Genomic DNA, 21,090 nt, shown 5'->3' with positions numbered 1-21,090 from the left:
TTTAAGATACCTGCATCTCCTAGTAGACTGCATGAAGTCAATATCTCCCTCTGGTTCTTTTCTTCAATTTCCTGCTAATATAGAATTTGGGAGGCTGCAGGTGATTGCTCAAGAACTTGGGTCCCTGCCACCCATGTGAAAGACCTATGTTGAGCTCCAGACTCTTAGTTTGGCCCATGCTCAGGTCCAGCTGCTGTGGGCATTTGGAAGTGAACCAACAGGTGGAAGTACTCTGTGTGTGTGTGTATGTGTGTTTGTGTGTATGTGCATGCATGTCAAATAAATCAACAAATTTCCAAGTAAAATTTTTTTTTTTTGACAGGCAGAGTGGACAGTGAGAGAGAGAGAGAGACCGAGAGAAAGGTCTTCCTTTGCCATTGATTCACCCTCCAATGGCCGCCGCGGCCGGCGCGCTGCGGCCGGCGCACCACGCTGATCCGATGGCAGGAGCCAGGAGCCAGGTGCTTCTCCTGGTCTCCCATGGGGTGCAGGGCCCAAGCACCTGGGCCATCCTCCACTGCACTCCCTGGCCACAGCAGAGAGCTGGCCTGGAAGAAGGGCAACCGGGACAGAATCCGGTGCCCCAACCCGGACTAGAACCCGGTGTGCCGGCGCCGCTAGGCGGAGGATTAGCCTAGTGAGCCGCGGCGCCGGCCTCCAAGTAAAATTTTATTATTATTTCACAAAAGTACATACTTGAAAGAGTAGATTATATTAATTTTATCATAAAATGAGTAACCATATGAAGCAAAACATTAACAGAATCTCACAATTCTGTTAGCAATCCTTCTTGTCACTTACTCCCAGGAGTAGCAACTTTCTAACTTCCAACAGCATGAATTATTTGCCTCTTTTTGTCTTTAGTAAGTGCCATCCTGTAACTAACCCCTTTCTGAATGGTTTCATAAGGCTTTAATTACGTGCCGATGATTTGTGAAGCATTGCACTCCATCTCGATTGAAGTAGATGCCACTTTTTGATCAAAGTGTATTAAGTTTGTGATACAGAGGCCAACCTTTCAATTAAAGGAAAGTCTGTATATAATATTTTTTAAAAACTCCAAAGTAATCAAATCATACAAAATTTTACCCATAGAAATTGACTTTGAAGATACAATCAAATAAATTGTAAAGTGTATTATCTGGATTACACAGTTACAACCTCTGAAAATACATTTTGAATCAAGAAGTAATGTGCACATATTTTTTACTAAGATACATGCAAAATAAAACAATAACAATTATCATTGCATATTTTAACTCAGGGATATGTTATGGGGTAACTACTAATTGATACAACATCTCTTTCTTAAAAATGTCAATATTGATACAGGAAAATTCTCTGTACTCATTTACTTAGAAAACAGTGTGTCTAAACTCTGTTCACACCCAAATACCCACAAAGTGATTATTACCATACTCAGAAAATAGGGAAAGCTCTGTGTGGGTTGAAGAGATAAATGTGGATTCTGGGTGACCCTTATATTACACTGCCTTGGCAGGAGCAATTAGGATCACTGATTAAGGGGAACTTGCCATAAATAGGGGGTACCACATGGCACATCTGCACACACAATTCAATGTTCTGTACCTTGGTAGAGAAAAACTGTGATGTCAGCTTGGAATTTGTTATAATTGAGAAGCCTGCTGTACTGGATTACATTTGATAAGAAGCTACATGTCACATTTGCATATTATAACTTTAGAAGTGTTACGCTAAAGAAAGTCTCAGGTTTAAGTCTAAGTTTTGTATGCAAAGGGAGAACTAGAATATATATATATATATATATATATATATGCTTTTTGTAGACTTGAATAATTCAAAAAAGAGAAGGATGATATTTTTAATTCAAAGATTTTTATTAAACATGAAAAAAGATTTGTTGCAGCTCAGTCCACAATAGCTAAGACCTGGAACCAACACAAATGCCCATCAACGGTAGACTAGATAAAGAAATTATGGGACATGTACTCTATACAATACTATACAGCAGTCAAAAACAACGAAACCCGGTCATTTGCAACAAGATGGAGGAATTTGGAAAACATCATGCTGAGTGAAATAAGCCAGTCCCAAAGGGACAAATATCATATGATCTCCCTGAACGGCGACAACTAACTGAGAACCAAAGGGGAAACCTGTTGAAGTGAACTGGACACTATGAGAAACAGTGACTTGATCAGCTCTTGTCCTGACGGTTGATGTACAATGTAATATTTTATCCATTATAGTATTTTTTTTTTTGTTCTAGTGCCATTGGTTGAACTCTGTAATTAACACACAATTATTCTTAGGTGTTTAAATTTTAACTGAAAAGTGATCCCTGTTAGGAATTTGGAAAACATTATGCTGAGTGAAATAAGCCAATCCCAAAGAGACAAATACCATATGTTCTCCCTGATAGGTGACAACTAACTGAGCACTAAAAAGGAAACCTGTTAAAGTGAAATGAACACTATGAGAAACAGTGACTTGATCAGCCCTTGCCCAGACTGTTGATGAACAACATAATACGTTATCCCTCTTAGTATTTTTTTTTGTTTGTTCTACTAAATACTTTTGGTTGAATACTGTAATCAATACACAATTATTCTTAAATGTTGAAACTTAACTGAAAAGTGATCACTATTAAATATAAGAGTGGGAATAAGAGAGGGAAGAGATGTGCAATTTGGGACATGTTCAAGCTCACTTACCTCAAATGGTAGAGTTAGAAACATACCAGGGGATTCGAATTCAATCCCATCAAGGTGGCATGTACCAAAGCCATCTCACTAGTCCCAGTGATCAATTTCTGTTCACAATTGATCATAATGACAGGACTAAGAACCAAAGGGATCACATAAACAAGACTGGTGTCTGCAAATACTAGCTGATAGAATAAAAAAGGGAGAGAACGATCCAACATGGGAAGAGAGATACACAGCAGACCCATAGAATGGCAGATGTCCTAATCAGCACTCTTGCCTCAGAATCAGCCCTTAAGGCATGGGGATCCGGCTGAAAAGTCCATGAAAGTATTTCAGGCATGGAAAGCCAAGACACTCTGGGGGGGAAAAAAAAAAAAAAAAAAAAAAAAAAAAAAAAAAAAAAAAAAAAAAAAACCTAAATGAAAGATCTCCGCAAGTGAGACCCCAATGGAAAGAACAGGTCATCAAAGAATGGGTCATCAAAGAACGGGTCATCAAAGGGAGGAGAGAATTTCCACTTTGACCATGGCCTTGTCTAAATATGATCAGAGTCGGTGAACTCAGGGGGCTTCCATAGCCTTGGCAGCTCATGACAAGAGCCTAGGGTGATTACTGAGGCCATAAACAAGAGTGTCAATTTGTTAAGTCAACAACAGGAGTCACTGTGCACTTACTCCTCATGTAGGAGCTCTGTCCTTAGTGTGCTGTACATGGAGATTTAATGCTATAACTAGTACTCAAACAGTATTTTTCACTTTATGTTTCTGTGTGGGAGCAAACTGTTGAAATCTTTACTTAATGTATGCTAAACTGATCTTCTGTATATAAAGAGAATCGAAAATGAATCTTGATGTGAATGGAAGGGAGGAGGGAGTGGGAAAGGGGAGGGTTGCGGGTCGAAGGGACGTTTTGAGGGGGAAGCCATTGTAATCCATAAGCTGTACTTTGGAAATTAATATTCATTAAATAAAAGTTAAAAACAAAAAAAAAATAAAAGAACCAATAAAACGATGATTTCTTTACTCAAATTTATCTAGTTTTACACATTTTTAAAAATTGTAATTAAGATATACAATCTTCATGCATTTCGTATATATGAATTTAGGAACATAGTTATCCTTTCCATCCTACCATTCCAACCGCCTGCACTTCCACCATTCTTCCTCCTCTCTTTCCTATTCTCATTCTTCTCTTCTTCATTTTTATTGATCTATGGACTACACAACAAAAAATTTAGTCACTGAAAAAGCTATAATACTATTAAAAGTATTTAAAGTGAGGTTAGTTTAAAAATTAAGATTGAGCATGTTTTTTAATGGTCTCAGATAAAGATATTCTTTCCTTATGTTTTTACATACCCAGTTCATTCTAATTCACTACAACTTTTCACAGTATAGTGAAGACAAAAAGATACTATTATCATTTGTCTTTTAAAGATTATTAGGTAATGATTATGAGAAGGAAATATGCACCATAAAGTAAAATTAAATAGCCCCATTTCACAAAAGTAGCTAATTTAGATGCCTTTGCCAATACACTCCTGGGACACTGTTAGCAAAGCTGAAGTTTGTCTCCCACCAGTTTTGTTCCCCACAACCTGCCCTGAATTTGAAGCCCTTGATGATAGTCGCTGATGAACAGTTACATGTCTTATCAGAGGGCTCCTTTCAGTCCCAGCTGCTGTGCTTCTAACCCAGTTGTGCAAATGTAGAGCCTTGGGAACAGCAGGTAATGGCTGAAGTACTTCATTCCCTGCCACTTAATTGGGAGACCATGATGGAGTTCGCATATTCAAATTTATTTGTTTATGTTCTGTAGCTCTTTAATACTGACATCCAGTATGGTAGTATATCAGATTGTACTTTATATAGTAGCTTAAATAAAGAAAGATTGTAATTTAATTTCAATGACATTTCATAAAGAAAGAGCAGATCATATAAAGTTTGTAAATTGTTTTTGGCAGGAATTTTGTGAGCTAATAAAAATATTAACTCAAAATATTTATTGATTTAGTCATTCAGATTAAAATAAAGTAAAAATTCAGTTTAAACTTCATTATATTGAATATTTTTAATCAGAAATGCAATACTAATTTTAATTTGTCATATTCTTTATTGATTTTAGGTCTATTAACAGACAGGAACTAGCGATGCGATGCAGCAGTTCAAGCTGCTGCTTTCCGGGACACCAACTCATAGCAAAATTCCAGTTCAAGTCCAAGCTGTTCTAAATGCCTCAGGCAGCAGAAGGTGGTTCAAGTACTTGTACATTTGCCACCCATTGGAAGACTGTGATGAGTTCCTGGCTCCTGGTTTTGAAGTGGCCAGACATGGATGTTGCAGACATTTGAGGAGTGAACTACTGAATGAAAGATAATGGAAAATATCTCTTCTTTCTGTCTCTCTCTCTCTCTCTCCCTTTCTCTCTCTCTTATGCTGTCTCTCAAATAAGTAAATAAATACATTTTTGAAAAAGAAAGATGCAATGATAGAAATGATTTTGTTAACCATAATAAGGGCCCACATATTTAAAAAAAAGGCTTTCAACATTTTTCTTATTTTTGAGTACCTATTTAACTGATTTAATGAAAATAATTTATGTACTTTTCATCTAATATAGTGATTTTCTGGAACATTGTAGTAAAGAAGTGATTTATACTTCCAATTATTTGAATACATTGTCAAAGTATAAATAAAATCTTCATTGAACTTTAATAATCATGAATATGTTCCTTTAACACCATAGAGACATTTAAAATCTGAAAATGACTGATTTTTTGTATAAATGAATGTTTAATTAACCATTTATGCATGCAGAAATGCTTAATGTGTACCTCCTATGTATCAAAAAATTTCCTACATTGTGTAAGTTTAGTAAAAACAAAAACAAAATGGACAAATACTAGACACATACAAATAAAATACAAGACAGATCAAGTAATTTCTCTATAATAAGACATAAATAAGCAGAAAGTGGAACACATAATTATATTTCTAGTCAGGTCCTTATTTTGAAGAAGACAATGTTGTGCACAAACATAAATGATAGGGATAAAGGTCCAGAGAAATTTCCTTGCCATACACGACATTTCCTTTCAGCCTGCTAGCAAGTAAGGGAGAAGACCATAGAAGTAGAATGGAGAAAAGCGTTGGGTCCTGGGACTAAAAGGAGTTAGACATTTTTGAAGAATAGGACTCAGAAAAAAGCCTGGCCATGGTACACAAGGGAGGAATGCACAAGAGACAACCCTAGTGACGAGCAGAAATCAGTAGATGGGAAGTCTTGAGGAAATTATTTCCTCAGCAATTTGGAAACCACCGGCGCACCGGAAGTCAGATTGACAAAGGATCTGAATTATATTTTTGAAAGTTTACTCTGATGTTTCTTGAAGTCTAGCATCCCAAATCACCAAATCATATCTAATTAAAGTGAATATGCAGGGAATTAATATCCTTTTTCTAAGAAAAAATAACATGTTATGAATAAAATGCTACATTGCTGGTGAACGTGGCAAAGTATTTTTTAAAATATTGTAATTTTTTAAAATTATAAAAACTTAGAATATAATAAGAGGTGTAAGAAAAGGGAAAACCAACTGACACTCCTTGAAAAACAAAGAAATAGTCATTGTCTCTTCTGGAGACACACAGTTCAGGAGCCAGATCCATTTAGTGCCCACTCTGCTTCCCTGTACATGCAGCCTGAGTCAGATGCAGGGTCTCTTCACAGCTTATTTCACAGCTGAGTCTATACCAGGGTCTCTTCCTGAGATACACTCCATGTCACCTTTTCAAGGATATTCTAATATCCACAGCAGGCTCATCTCTGTTTAGCAGGTGGGGCTTTATGCTTTAATCACCTGCTTAAAAGCAGCTTCTGAACCATGTGAGATCTAACCTGTTCAAAAGATTCTGTCTACATTTGTCATTCCCAGAGTCCGATCATTTGCCATGCTCCTGACATCTCCAGCATCTCCCAGAGGGTTGGATGCATACACTAGCAATACAGAGCAATTACTACTGTATGGAGTGAAATGGGCATAATAAGTAACAGGAAAATGGGATAAAAACAGTGTATATATTATTTTAGCATGTCTTTCTCTAACACTAGGCTACTCCAGACACAGTGCCTCCATAGGTCTGATCAACTAGACCAACCAGTGAATGAGAAATATATTTTTGTTTATATTATATATATATATATATGTATGTATGTATGTATTACTTTGGCTATATGACCATCCACCTTGAGACTGTTTTCAGGCTTACCTGAACTACTTTCCTCTTGCTTCTCTGGTGTTGAATCATCAGATAAAATGTTCATCCATAAGCTTCTTTTTAGAATATCAACGCTAGCATAATTATTGCAGTGATGACCAAGAGAGGGGGAAAAGATTCAAGATTAAAATCTTAAAGTTGGACGATCTCTCTGCTTGCAGAGATGGTATCAGGACGTTACTTTTGGTGGCTTATTAGTTTCCCAGGTGTTGATTTAGGAAGAGGTGAAGGGATCAAGCACCAGAAACTGAACATGATTTGAACATGGTGCGGCATAACTGTTTTTTGAGATCATTTGGGTGGGGGGTATCACACATAAGGATAATAATGTTCAGGCAGATAAAAACGAGAGGCTGTCTATGAGAGCTTTAAAAGATACTGAGGACATGGGAAAAGCTGTACTGAAAATAAAGTTTGAAATCTGAACATTGGCACCTGTGGAAAATTCGCAACTTACATGAATTACACAGTCTTGTCAGGTATCTTCAGTCAATCTGAGTTTTGATGAATTAGAAAGGGGCTCATGAGACCTAACATAGATAAATTTATGTGGATAAGCCTCACTATCTTGAATTTCCAAAGTCATCTGAAACAACCTATACAACAAAATTGAACTATTATCCTCTGTGAAAGAAAAACACTTCCATGTATTAGGAAATCATACAACATCACTGGAAACAGGTATCCCACAAGATAACACTTGATCTTGATGACTGCCCTATATCTTTCATTGCTTCTAAGTCTAAATCAAGGTCAGATGTCTTTAGAGCCTGGGTGAGCAAACAAAGCATATTTCCCCATCATTCATCCAAATAAATTCCATAACAAAGAACAGAATTACTTAATTCATGGAGGTATATTTGCTGTTTCCATAGAGTTTTACAATGATAAGGAAAGAAGCAATATAAGTCAAGTCCGAAAGAGAAAGTATTTTAGCATGATGTCACTGATCTGTGACTTAAGGGTCAATATTCTAGCAAGGTCACTGGTAGTTGGTCTATATTTACAGGGATGGGTGCCTGACAACTGAAAACAATGATAACATATAGTAGACTGAAAGTTCTTTGACACAGATTCAGGGAACAAATGAAGAATCTCAGGTATCTGGGTACTTTAGGATACATACATCTGAGAAAAAAGAGGACATTCATTAGTCCATGAGGAATACACTAATGAATGTGGCACAATATCTTTGGAATCCTAATGATAGCTTGGCTAGCAGGAGTACTTGGCATGGTACTGGATGGTCCTAATGATACAATTGAGGTTAATGTTATTATAGAAGGTCAGAGCAAAATTAAGCCATTTAACAGAGACAAAGGGGGAATCAATTAATGTGATATGTAAAAATGCTGACATTGGAATCAGACTACCTTAATCTAAAGGAATCTATGGGAATATTAAAGCTCACAGTATGCCTAAGGCACAATAGATGTGCGGTTAAGCAGTTAACTAACATTGCTTACTTTGTATATTTTTTAAAAGGATTAAAAGCTGGCAAGTAAAAGGCTGACATCAGCAACCACAATGGAAAAATTGAATTCTTCACATAGTGTATTAATATTTATTGCTGCCATCACAAATCAGCACAAACACAGCCACCAAAAATAATTCTGCTACAGTTTGAATATAATCCAGTACCCCAAAATTCAGCAGATAAGATCATAGTTTTATATTAATGGTCTAGTATATAAGTATGATTAAATTACAGCTTTTAGTAGCAGAGCCTTTGGGAAGTGTTAAGATTGAGATAGATTATTAAAGTGGAGTCTTCACAATTGAATCATGGTGGATTTATTAGGAGACATACACAGACACACAGATACTCCCTGCATCTTTCAAGTAATGGCTGTGTGCCACCTCAGGGCACTGCCAGTCAGAATGTCTTCATCAGTAACTAAACCAATGAATCTACTCAAAAATAGTAAACTTCCAGATCCCTGAGAAAAAAAAAAAAACTCTTTTTCTTTATATGTAGGTGAGTCAATTATTTTGTTATACTAATGAAAAGTTAACTAATGCAAACACTCATATGTTCTCTCACAATTCAAGGCGGATTCAGCCAGGCATTTTATCTGGGTCTCACAAGACCAAGTCCAGAGGTTGGCTAAATTTGACTCTTCCTTCCCTTCCATACTGTTTAAGATTATTTAAAGAATCTGCTTCCTTGTGGTTTTAAGTCTGTGGTTGACATTTATTTGCTGGCTATAAATTATGTGTTATTTCTCTCTTAAAAAATTCCAAAGTTCTTTTTTGTCAAAGCTAGTGATAATTCAATGAGCTCTTATCCTTTAATTTCTTGGTGATTGCACTGCTAACTAAGCCATAGAATACTCTCCAAATTTAAGACTTCATAAGATTTAGATCAAGCCTAATCTGATAATTTCCATATCTGATGGTTAATATAACTTAAATTAAGGCAGTGATGTCCTAGCATATTCAAAAATTCTGAGGATTAGGGAAGGACATTTAGGAAGAAGGGCAGGAATTGAAAAAAATATTTCCCACCATATTGAATTTCTTTAACTAAGTTCCTAAATAAAATGCCCAGTGATTAAAGGTAAGGACATGTGTTCTTAAAAATCACTTGCCCAACTACTAAAAGTTAGACACTGGTTTCAAGCTCTACATCAATGGACACCCAGCCATGTTTTTGGGAATAGGAGCTTCTAGTAGGCTAATCAGATATCTCCTCAAGAACCAAAACCTTTATTCCTTCAAATTCTATGGCAATAGCCTTCTATCGGCTCTTAACTGAATACCTGCCGGAAATTGTTCTCAGTTGTCTTTGGGGAAAGTGTTGCAGGAGTCTGTGGTTCTAATCCATCAGGGTTGTTTCTCATCCCTGAGAAATGTTGCTGATTTTTCTTATTGGCAATTTTTTGAAATGTTATGGCTCTTTTAGATTACATTTTTTTTTCCTGCTGGATTCCTTGTCTCACAACCATGAAGAATAAGGACAACAAACAAGGAAAATTGTGTAACACACAAATAACTTGCTGAAAGAAGCAAAGAAAGCGGTCAGCAACCAGGAGAGATCCTTTAAGAAGGAACGATTGAAGGGTGATTGTCTAGGGGTTTTATATACTGTCAAAGGGGTTATTCTCATGATTGGTCCAGGATAGGAATTGAGAAGTGATGGCCGGCGCCGTGGCTCACTAGGCTAATCCTCCGCCTTGCGGCGCCAGCACACTGGGTTCTAGTCCTGGTCGGGGCGCAGGATTCTGTCCCGGTTGCCCCTCTTCCAGGCCAGCTCTCTGCTATGGCCCGGGAGTGCAGTGGAGGATGGCCCAAGTACTTGGGCCCTGCACCCCATGGGAGACCAGGAGAAGCACCTGGCTCCTGGCTTCAGATTAGCGCAATGTGCCGGCCACAGTGCACCAGCTGTGGCGGCCATTGGAGAATGAACCAACAGCAAAAGGAAGACCTTTCTCTCTGTCCCTCTCTCTCACTGTCCACTCTGCCTGTCAAAACTAAAAAAAAAAAAAAAAAAAAAAAAAAAGAGAGAGAGAGAGAGAAGTGATGGTTTTTGTTGGTTAATTGGGTTACAGTTAACTCTCTGTTTACATAAAACAACAGAAGTATTTTTCTTGACTTTTCTCAGATCCTTGGAGACTCACCTCCAGAAGGTGAGATTAGACCCTAGACCTTCAGGTCCCTGTCAACATAGCCAAGCGTCTATCCCTCTATCAGTCTCCCATTTGAAAAGGTAACCCTAATTGCTGTTATGGAAAGGGGGTGATGACCACTCTTCAAAGGCATGACATTAGATGACAGAGATCTGCCTCCAGAGGGCTGTGCAAGGGTCCCCAGTTGAAGGCATGCATCCATGGCTCCATCTGCAAGACCATCTTCACTTTGATAGTTTCTATGAAAGACGAGACAAACCATAAGCAGATAATACACAGGAAACAAATATTAGCAGTATAACAAAAATGTGAAGAGGGGCTAGAAAGGATTAAATTCATGTCCATAAATTACAGAGTCCTAAAGATGACAAGAAGAACTATGCCTGTTTTCTCAGGGTATCTGTGAACCTGATGTTTTCTTTTAGAATCTGTAGATTTTCTTCTACCTGGGGAAATATTAATCCAAAAACAACATGTTTCATTAAATAGTGCACAGATTCTGCCTTGTTGGGCCATAAGAATATATAATATTCAATTATTTTGCAAGACCATAAGACCCAATGAGTTAACAGAGCTTTGTTGAGCCTTGATGGATCTTATCATGGTCTTCCATTCCTGTTGAGACCTGAGAGTAAATGCAACCCTCACTCTGTCATATATAGTCAACATGGTTAAAACCATGGGACTGTACAGTTAGTGGAGATAAGCAGATGTGCAATAAGATGCAAAGAACTAGCACCCCAAGTAGCTAGGCTATTCCGAAAATGATTGTAGTTTCATAATGGGATTTAGGGATGATGGGATTAAGGCATGAAGGCTGAAGAGGAGTGTGAATAATAGACTTAACTTTTTAAAAAAAGTTTTAGTCCATCTGTGGCTTGGAAATAGTATTCAAATTCCTTTAAGGTACTGAAGTCATCCTCTAGGATTTAATCTGAAATTGGTTCAGAAACTCAGGCTTTCATTTTAAGAATGGTGAATCCAGAAGTCCCATCAGGACACCTTTACTGCAGTGGGAGTAGAGACAATCAGAGCATACAGTCCATTCCCATATTCTTCTAAAGAGGGAGAATGAGTTTGAAGGGCCAAAATTGATACTGAGTCTTGTGGGTACACTCGGGCTTCTGGATCCCCTGAATTATGCCTCTGGGAGTTCTTGAATGACCTGTTGGAATTTAGCAAGTGTTGTGAAGAATCTGATCAGGGTTAAGGTCTCATTGTTATTATATATTATTAGGAAGGAAAAGACTACCATACAGCATTTCAAAGGGGAACAAACCTAACTTTGAAGGGAGTAATTCTGATATTCACTAAGGCTTTCAGCAGGAGAGAGATCCAGAGAAGGTGAGTTTCCTGAGATGGCTTCTTAAAGTGTTTCTTGAGGATGTCATTAGTGTTGTTGACCTTCACTGATGATTGAGGCCCCCAACACTTTGGAAATTATATTGTATACTGAGCACATTAGAGACACATTGAGTGATGGTCACTTTGCAGGTGGGACCATTTTCATTTTGTGGGCTCATAGGAATTCCAAATTGAGGGACAATTTCCGAGATTTTTCCTACTTTACTACTTCAATAGCACCTTTACTATTTCAATAGCCTTCTCAGTCCTACAACAGAAGTCTTTTACCCAATTAGTGAAGTGGACAGCTCAAACCAAGAGATCCTGGACATATCTTTCTTTCTTTTTAAGATTTGCTTTTATTTTTGAAAGTCAGAGTTACAGAGAGGTAGAGAGAGAGAGAGGCCTTCCATCTGTCGGTCCACTCCCCAGATGGCTGCAATTACCAGGGCTGGGACAGGTTGAAACCAGGAACCAGGCATTTCACCCAGATCTCCCGCATGGATGACAGGGGATCAAGCACTTGGGTCATCTTCCACTGCTTTTCCTCAGGCCGTTATCAGGGAATTGGATCAGTAGAGCAGCTGGGACAGGAACCAGCTCACAAAAGAGTTGCCAGCATCACAGGTGGCATCTTTATTGGCTATACTACAACACCAGCCCCAGTACTGGGCATTTCTTGTTTTAGACATGAGAGTAAAACCTACTTTCTGGTTCTCCCCTGGATATATTTCTTTTTACTTCCTGGGAAAGGAAGTCTTTGATTTAGGGGTTGTATATAAGACAAAGTTCACAGAAACCATGACCATTTTGTAATACTCCTGAGGAGGTTCTTACCGGTAAATAGCCACTTGACCAGCTGAAAAGTCTCATCTCACCCCAGCTGGAAAGCTGGATAGGGATTTTTAAGTGCCTTTTACTGGCAGGAGGAAGGAGGATGCATCCTTCCTTCTTTAGACTGAAGCCTTCCACTGGACAGAGACTTAAACCTCTAGAAAGTACCTATTGAGTCTCCTAAGAATGTATTTTGATCTGATTTCTTATAGGAAGCTCTTCCCAATTGAAGGTACTTCGAAAGGCTCAGAGAATAGTTTCTTTAGCTGCTTAACTGTCCAAAAAACATAGCAGTCACTCAGCTATTTAACCAGTCCCATTTTTGTATAACTACCCTAGAGTGTACAACATTTATTTCCTTGGGGAGGAACACTGAAGATAACAATTGATTTCCTGATAGTATTTGCTAGGGGGCCAATTTGCAGTGAGGAAGTGTTTCTGTTTCCAAAGAGCCAAATGAACATTGAGAAATGGGTAGGCCCACATAGAATTTATATAAATATTTACTTTTATCTTCATCAGCTTGAGGGCACTTGTAAGAGCTACCAGCTTTACCAGCTTTGACTACTTGTGCTAGGAGGAAGCTGAGCACTCTCTTTTTGGTCTAATTTAAGGTAACTATGGCCTATCCAGTCCTGTGGATTCCTTGTTCAACAAAGGAACTTCTGTTTGTGAATAGAACCCAGCTTGGGTCCTCTGAAGTTATTCATTGATGTCCTCTCTGGGTGCATAAATGTGAAAAACTATATGGTCACAGTCATGTTCTGGGATCTGCATTTCCTCTTGGAGAACAACAGTGGGATTAAGAGTGAAGCAAGTCTTGACCTGGATTGCAGGGCACTCTAGCAGTAATGTCTGGTATTTTAAAAATGTGCTTATTAACCAGAGATTTCCTTTCAGGCTAGCAACCATGCCATATTATGGGAGAGGTATACCATTAAATATTATTCCAAGATTGGTTTGGTGGCTTCACGAATTAGGATAACAATAGCTACTTGGAAGAATGCTGACTACCCTTTGGCTGTCAGGTCAAGTTCTTTGCTGTGATACCTTACAAGTTGCTGAGCTAGTCCTGAGCCAACAGGACCAGTTGCTGAGCCAACACTCATGAAGCCATCCCTTTTCTCTCTGGCACATATTAATTGAAGACATTGCTCATTAGGAGGCTTAAATCTGGGTCTTTGAGTAAAGCCTGTTTATGCTGGACAAAGGCCTGTGAAGCCTCTGAGCTCCATTTCAAAATGTGGGTCACTGCCTTCTGGGTCTCTTTTATCAGTCGGTATAAAGGATGGGATATTTCACCATGTCTAGGAATCCAGTTAACATAACCCTGTGACTTCCAAATTTGGTTTGTTATATGGACTATTGTATGGCTCTGAAAGTGTACTTTAAATTGTCTATTATGTCTTTTAATTCTACTATCTAATATCTGAGACTGATTGAGAAATAAATTTATACTCTAACTTGCTCTTCCTTCTAATAAATTGGGAGAAAGGGGAGTATGCTCAACTGATGCCCTCCCTCAATCTCTCTAGGTAGGTGGTGGTGTTCTCTGGACAGTGGTTGATCATGGATAGCTTTGAATAGTTTATGGACTTGATCCTGGTCCTCCTCAGTCTCTATAGCACACAAGCAATGAAATGTTTTCATTTCCATACATCTACTTGACCATACGCTCAGGTCCCTCCTCAGGGAACAGATATTTTCTGGAGAATAATAGTTTCTGACCTCCTTGGTGAGAAGACGATTTAAATGTCATGTAAAGTTTACCCAAATGCCCCTGTAACTTGAAAAGCAGCTTGCTTTTCAGTCTCAGGATCTGGAATAAGAGTGGAATTACTTCTTTCTACGTTTGTTCATAGTCTTAATCCAAAGTCTGGAAAGTCTCTGTGTACTTATCAGGATCATCTGAAAATCTTCCAAGTTCTACATTATCTTTCTGAAGTCCTGTAAGGAGAAGGGTGCCCCCAGTGGGGCTGCCATGCCTTCCATCTTGTATATTGGACATGCTGTAGTACAGAAAAAAAATCACACATTCTTTCTTCAAGGATTGGGATCAAAGAAATCCCAGTGCTCAAGGATGAACACCAAAAGGATCCATGCCCAAATGGGTTATTACCCATGTGAAATAAAAAGACAAAGGCATATACCATGGCCAGTGCTGTGGTATAGCAAGTAAAGCCTTCACCTGCAGTACCAGCATTCCATATGAGTGCCTGTTCAAGTTCTAGTTGTTCCACTTATGATCCAGCTCTCTGCTATGGCTTGGGAAAGCAGTAGATCGCCTGAGTCCTTGGGTCCCTGAACCCACGTAGGAAACCTGGAAGAAACTCCTTTCTCCTGGCTTCAGATTGGCACAGCTCCAGCCATTGCAGCCATTTAGGGAATAAACCAGAAGATGGAAGACCTCTCTCTCTCTCTCTCTCTCTGTCTCTCTCTTTCTCTCTGCTTCTGCCTCTGTAACTTTGTCTTTCAAATAAATAAATAAATCTAAAAAAAAAAAAAAAAGAAACAAAAGCGTACCAAAGTTTCTGCTTTTACTCCCTCGAGGCATACCTCAAGTTCCTGGGTTATGGGAGAATAGCATCCTGGAGTGAACAGCAGAGAGGAGTCAGAGAGGAGTCGACTCTCTTAGCTATGCTTCTAACCTTGCCCTTGATTCCCTGATTCCCTGAGATGCTGACCTCATATCCTTGCCGATGAGGCCTTTTCCATTTCTGGAATGCCTGTATCAGAAAAATAACCTCCATTCTTCACATTTGAGACTGAGTGAGGGGAGTAGCAAACAGGAAGAAGAGAGAGAGAGTGATGAGTGCATATTTTACTCCAGCACCTTAATGTGTGGTTGGAATCTGGATCTGATCAAGGAGAATTAAAGTCAACACCAGGTGGCTCCCCTGGCCAGATGCCTTCAACTACTCCAGACCTTACTTCAGCCTTATGCTAGGGTGAATTTCTGTGAACGGAAACTGAGACAAAACAAGACCAACATTTGAGTGCCAAAATGTGTGTGTGTGTGGCAGGGGGTGGGATTCAGATCTGCCCCAAGGAGCCTGCTCTCTGAGCAATTAAGACTGGCAACTGTTCTAATCACTTTTAACTTGTCGACATAGTTCCAAAGTGTTAATTAGTAGAGGACTATGGTGGAGTTCAGAGTCTCAAATAAAAGGTGCAGAGGTAGTCTTTTTTTTTCTTTTTTTAACTTTTATTTAATGAATATAAATTTCCAAAGTACAGCTTATGGATTACAATGGCTTCCACCCTATAATGTCCCTCCAACCCGCAACCCTCCCCTTATCCACTCCCTCTCCCCTTCCATTCACATCAAGATACATTTTCAATTCTCTTTATATACAGAAGATCAGAGGTAGTCTGTCTTTACTCACCTTTCCAACGATCCTGGACCAGCCCCCAAGATATGTTGCTGGTGGCCACATTTCTAATCACTCAGGTTTGTGTCTTGTTCAAAAGAAATGACACAGAATTTTCTTCCCACTGAATTTTTGAAATATCATAGCTATTTTGGACTATAATTCTTCTTCTCCACTGGGTTTCTTCAACTCATGTCCACAAATAATGAGGTTCACCGACAAGGAAGAGTGTGTAAAGCAGATGTGGTTTATTTAAAGAAACAGAAAAAGCTCCCAGCAGCTGGAAGGAGGCCCTGAAAGAGGGAACCACTGAGGGCTGATTACCTAGTTTTTATAGGCTGTACAAAGGGAAGTTCTCTTGATTGGTCTAGGAGAGACATTGAGGAGTGACAGCTTTTATTGGTTAATTGGGTGAAAGTTAGTTCTCTAATCACAGAATCTGTCTGCTTGCCTTTTCTCAGGTCCTCTGAAACTCCTCTGAAACATCTCCAGAGGTTGAGTAGGGGACCCCTGGTGACTGTTGGCTTAGCTGGGAGTCTCTATCAAAAGGAGCTGAAGAAAACATTATGTGTCTTCTTTGGGAGGGGTCAGTGACTGGTCAGCGTGTTGTCCTCGGACTCATGTTTATATTTGAATTCATTTGGACAGGCCAGCCCCCATTGATGCTATCTTGTGACCAGCTGATGTTTCTCTTACAAACTAGTTATAATTCACCTTCTTCTTCTGCCCGATTCTATTTCTGTTTTCTTCACCTGGTTTTGGGTAGAATCTCAAAAGCCGTAAACAAACCCTGCACCCAAATATTTGCCTCAGAATATGATTTACAGAAATTCATTTACAACAATGTATAAATGTGAATAGGGAAAAGAGTTTATCTAGATGGCTTGAGGGCGTTGGACATAGTATTGGGGCTAACATGAGTAAGAGATTATCTAAAATGCTACCACATTATATAGATGCCACATTTTCAATATTTATTGACTCTAAATTTTGTTTCTGACATGTAGTGGAGAGGTGACAAAAATAGGTCTTTTTAAATGAACATCACATACCTATGTAAATAAACTTCTATTAGAGTTTTGGGGAACAGTTACATATCACTGACTCAAAAAAGCCTATAAAATATCTATAAAATATGCTATTGATTCGTTATTAACAATTATTAATCAGTAAGCAAGTGGTGCTGGAAATTAGCCTAGTGAAAGAAACACCAGGTTTCACGTCAGTGTGCCATCATTGTTTCTTGGCTCTAGCTGCTAACTCCAGTTTCCTGCTGATGTGGATGCTAGGAGGCAGCTGGGATGGCCAAGTTACCGAGTCCCTGCCACTTGTATGGGATATGTGGATCGAGCTCTGGGTTCCTGTTTTGGCCTGCTGGGCATTTGGGGAATGAATCAGTGGATGGAAGCTCTCTGCCTATTTTTCTTTCTATCTATCAAATAAATAATGACAATTTTATGTTATGAATAAGCTAATTACTCTGAATTTGTCATTAGCCAATATATGCATATACCAAAAGGTTCAATGCATATCATGAATATATTACAAATATTATCTGTTCATCAAAAATTAAAGCACTAAAACAATAAAGAACTCCATGTGAACTTGGCAAGGTTGTTCATTGAGTGTTTACACATCCAAAATCACATCAACCTGAGTGAGTTATTATCTGGGGATTCTACGGGAAATTACACTGCTAAATATAAGTAAGTTGTTAGAGAAATTCTTAATATTTGTAGAAGGTCAACATTTCTTTCTTACTGTCAGCCAGGGACTTATCTTCTAGAAGATACTTTCTTTCTTTGGCACATGGTTGCCTCTATCTTCAAAGCCATCTATGGCATATTCAATCCTTCTTATGGTCCACTGCTCTCTGACTTCTTTTTTGGAAATTCTGCTATCAGTCAAAAGAGAGATAGAGAAAAAAAAAAACATGTAATTTGATTAGGCCCACCTAGTATTTTGCTTATAAATAGTAATATAATTAAGTCCTTTGCCATGTAAAGTAGCAGGATCATTAATTTATGTTTCATATCATTTGCAGTTTAAGATAAAAAACGGGATAAGGTTATGCAAGGACAAAGATAATTGGGGACCATTTTTAGAACCCTACCTACCATATATACTATATCAACTTTAGTCAATGTTTGTAATATCGCAGCTTAATATCACTTTCTTAAAACACATCAAAGTCAGTCAGGACCAACTGGGACTCTCAAGCGCTGATGGAATGAGCAGGAGGAGCCTGTGGTCAAAGCCCTGAGCTCTTTTATTCCTGATATGTTGATTGAAGAGGGGAGATAACCCCAGAGGTATTGGTTTCTAGGGGCAGTCAGTTCTCCAGTGTTCCCCATTGTTAATAAGGTAGAGCCATGGGGATTTCTCTGACAGGGGAATTTGGACACTCCTTCTTAACGTGTCCCATTTGATCACAGCCGTAGAATTTTTGAAGTCTCCAGGGGCCATAGGTGGGTGAAGATGTAAACTGCTACCAGTGTTCGGATCTTTCTGTTATCCCTCCTCTCCCCTGGTTCCTGAATGATTGAGATTGAGATAGTGACCTTAAGGGTGTTTGCTAATGTGTTCTTCAGCACAATAGCATGTTTTTGAAGATTTTTCCTTGTGTATGAGACCGATTGAGTAATAAGCCACTCCTTTAAGATTGCCAGTCCTTCCATAGAACCAAGAAATTAGAGGGTATGCTTAATCAAAGTCTCAGTCTTTCTAGAAAGACAGGGTGATTATTTTCAGGGTCTTTTTATTGCAGATAGCTGAGAGTAATTTATGTCTTTGGTACTGGTTCTCCTTAGTCCCTCCAAGACACACGCAATAAATGACTTCCATTTTCAGTCATCCGCAGAGTCATATGGTTTCCATGTAGGTAAAGGTCCCCCTGACAAGCAGCCTGCTTTCCTGTATGATATTTTCAGCCCTTGGCCCCCCTGACAAGGTGAGGATATAAACGCCATAAACAGTTGATGACCCAAAATTTCTGCAACTTTAAGAGCAGCTTGTTGTTCAGCCTTACTTAGCATCTGATTTAGGAATTACATTTTGTAGGTGAGTTTACAGACATGGGAAAAACTCTGGAAAGACTCAATGCATATGTCAGAATCAACCAAAATCTTCCCAAGTCTCCCTGCAGGGAAGAGGGAACACAGACATGAGTAGAGCCACTGAACTCTTCAGGAACCTCCTGGAGGGTAAAATAGAAGTTCATCATTGGTTATTTTGCTTGTTAGCCGGTAGTTCTGGATGGGGGGTGGTGCATGAGGGAACAGGAGCAGTACGTGGTGGGACCAGTGTGCACTGTGTGGCAGGCTCTGCAGTGGCCAGGGATAAAAGCATCTGCGGTCTTGTGAGTGCTGCTGAAAGTACCAGGTCTAATTTACAATGTTGACAAACATCTGGTGTACCTTATAGGGGAAATGCTTGTGCATAAGGGATCTCAGAACAATTTCCTGCTCTGTGACAGAAGAAATCTGGATGGAGGATGGTGTGATAGTTAATAATTCCTTCTCGGGGCCTAGTCTTTCTATCACCTGGTTTGTATTGTGGCCAAGCCATCATGTAGAAGAAGACAAGGTGTTTTTTATCTTCATGGTTGAAGGTCAAAAGAATCCCAGTACTTGATGATGTATTCCAAAGTGTTGTATGCTGAAGATGGATTGTTACCCATCGAAAATGAAAGGAGAAAAGCCAAAGGCATCCCTAAGTTACTGCTTTTCCTCTTTGGGTCATCTATCAAGTTCCTTGGCTGTGGGTGCATTGCATCATGAAACCCACACTGTGGAAGAAGTTGGCAGACAGGAGTTGACGTGGTTACCTACACTCATCAACCACTCACCTGTGTCCCTGGGAATTTTTAGACTGTGGTGCAAGACAGAGAACAAGAGCTTATCTGTCTGTGTCTCTACCTCTGCCCTTTTTTTCCCAATACTGTGACCACTCTTGACCTCCAAGTCTTTTCCATGTGTGATATTCACATATTTGAAATATGGCTTCCCTACTCACAGTGTGCCACATTTCCCACACCTCCTTTGACACCATCTGGAAAACACTGGTAAGAAATTTTCTTAAACTGCTATTTTTACCATGAACAAGACCCGTACAGGACCACGTTTTCTCTAGTCTAGTTTTCTCTAGACTAGCAAAAGTGGGCCTCCTGGCCCTTCTGAGCCAAAGAGTTTGCACCTTTCCCTCCCTCCCTCCCTCCCTTCCTTCCTTCCTTTTTTACTTGCTGAATTATAGCAGTTTATCTGCTAACTTATTTAATATACTTCTGCTCTATAGTTGGGACCAATATATGCCTCGTTAAACTCATAGAGCTCTAATTGCCACTGCTTTTCCAATTATCAGTCCTGAGGCTTGAAAGGGTAAAACAGTCTGGGAGACCCTGCTGCACATACTAATCTCCTGTAACTTACTGCGTTGTTATTGTGACAACCAATTTTAAGTCTTTCTGCCATCTGATTGTGATTCTCTGTACAAATTTGCAATTATATTGATGGAGCTATGTCTTAAAAATGTTGTTGGTTCATATTTAAATGTTTGTCTTCCTGGTTTAATGATTTTCCTGAGATTTATATGGCCTGCTATACCGTGGCAAATTATAATGTTGCAAATAAATATAAAATGTTACTATGGGTTAAAATTCTCTGTTTATTAAAAGATAGTTTTCTCTTAATTTAGAGGGGATGAGGATTGTTTCAGGATGTGAATTGAAGTAGTAGATAGGAAAGACAAACTTGGAAAGTCTGTAAGAATGAGAATGTATTCTTAGTGATGAAGGTTAATCATAATTTCTTTATAGAAAGTGGAACTGAATGAATATGTACACTGTAGAAGTTTTGTGAAAGTTGTACATGATGTGAGATTAGGTTGGATGAAATTAGCAAGAAATTATGTTAACGTTAGCTCCTGTATCCAAAATGTCCAGATAGCA

The sequence above is a fragment of the Oryctolagus cuniculus genome, chromosome 9 (genome assembly GCF_051225735.1).
Source record: "Oryctolagus cuniculus isolate XC-2025 breed Fujian yellow rabbit chromosome 9, ASM5122573v1, whole genome shotgun sequence".
NCBI classification, from domain to species: Eukaryota; Metazoa; Chordata; class Mammalia; order Lagomorpha; family Leporidae; genus Oryctolagus; species Oryctolagus cuniculus.
This window is presented reverse-complemented; position numbering follows the sequence as displayed.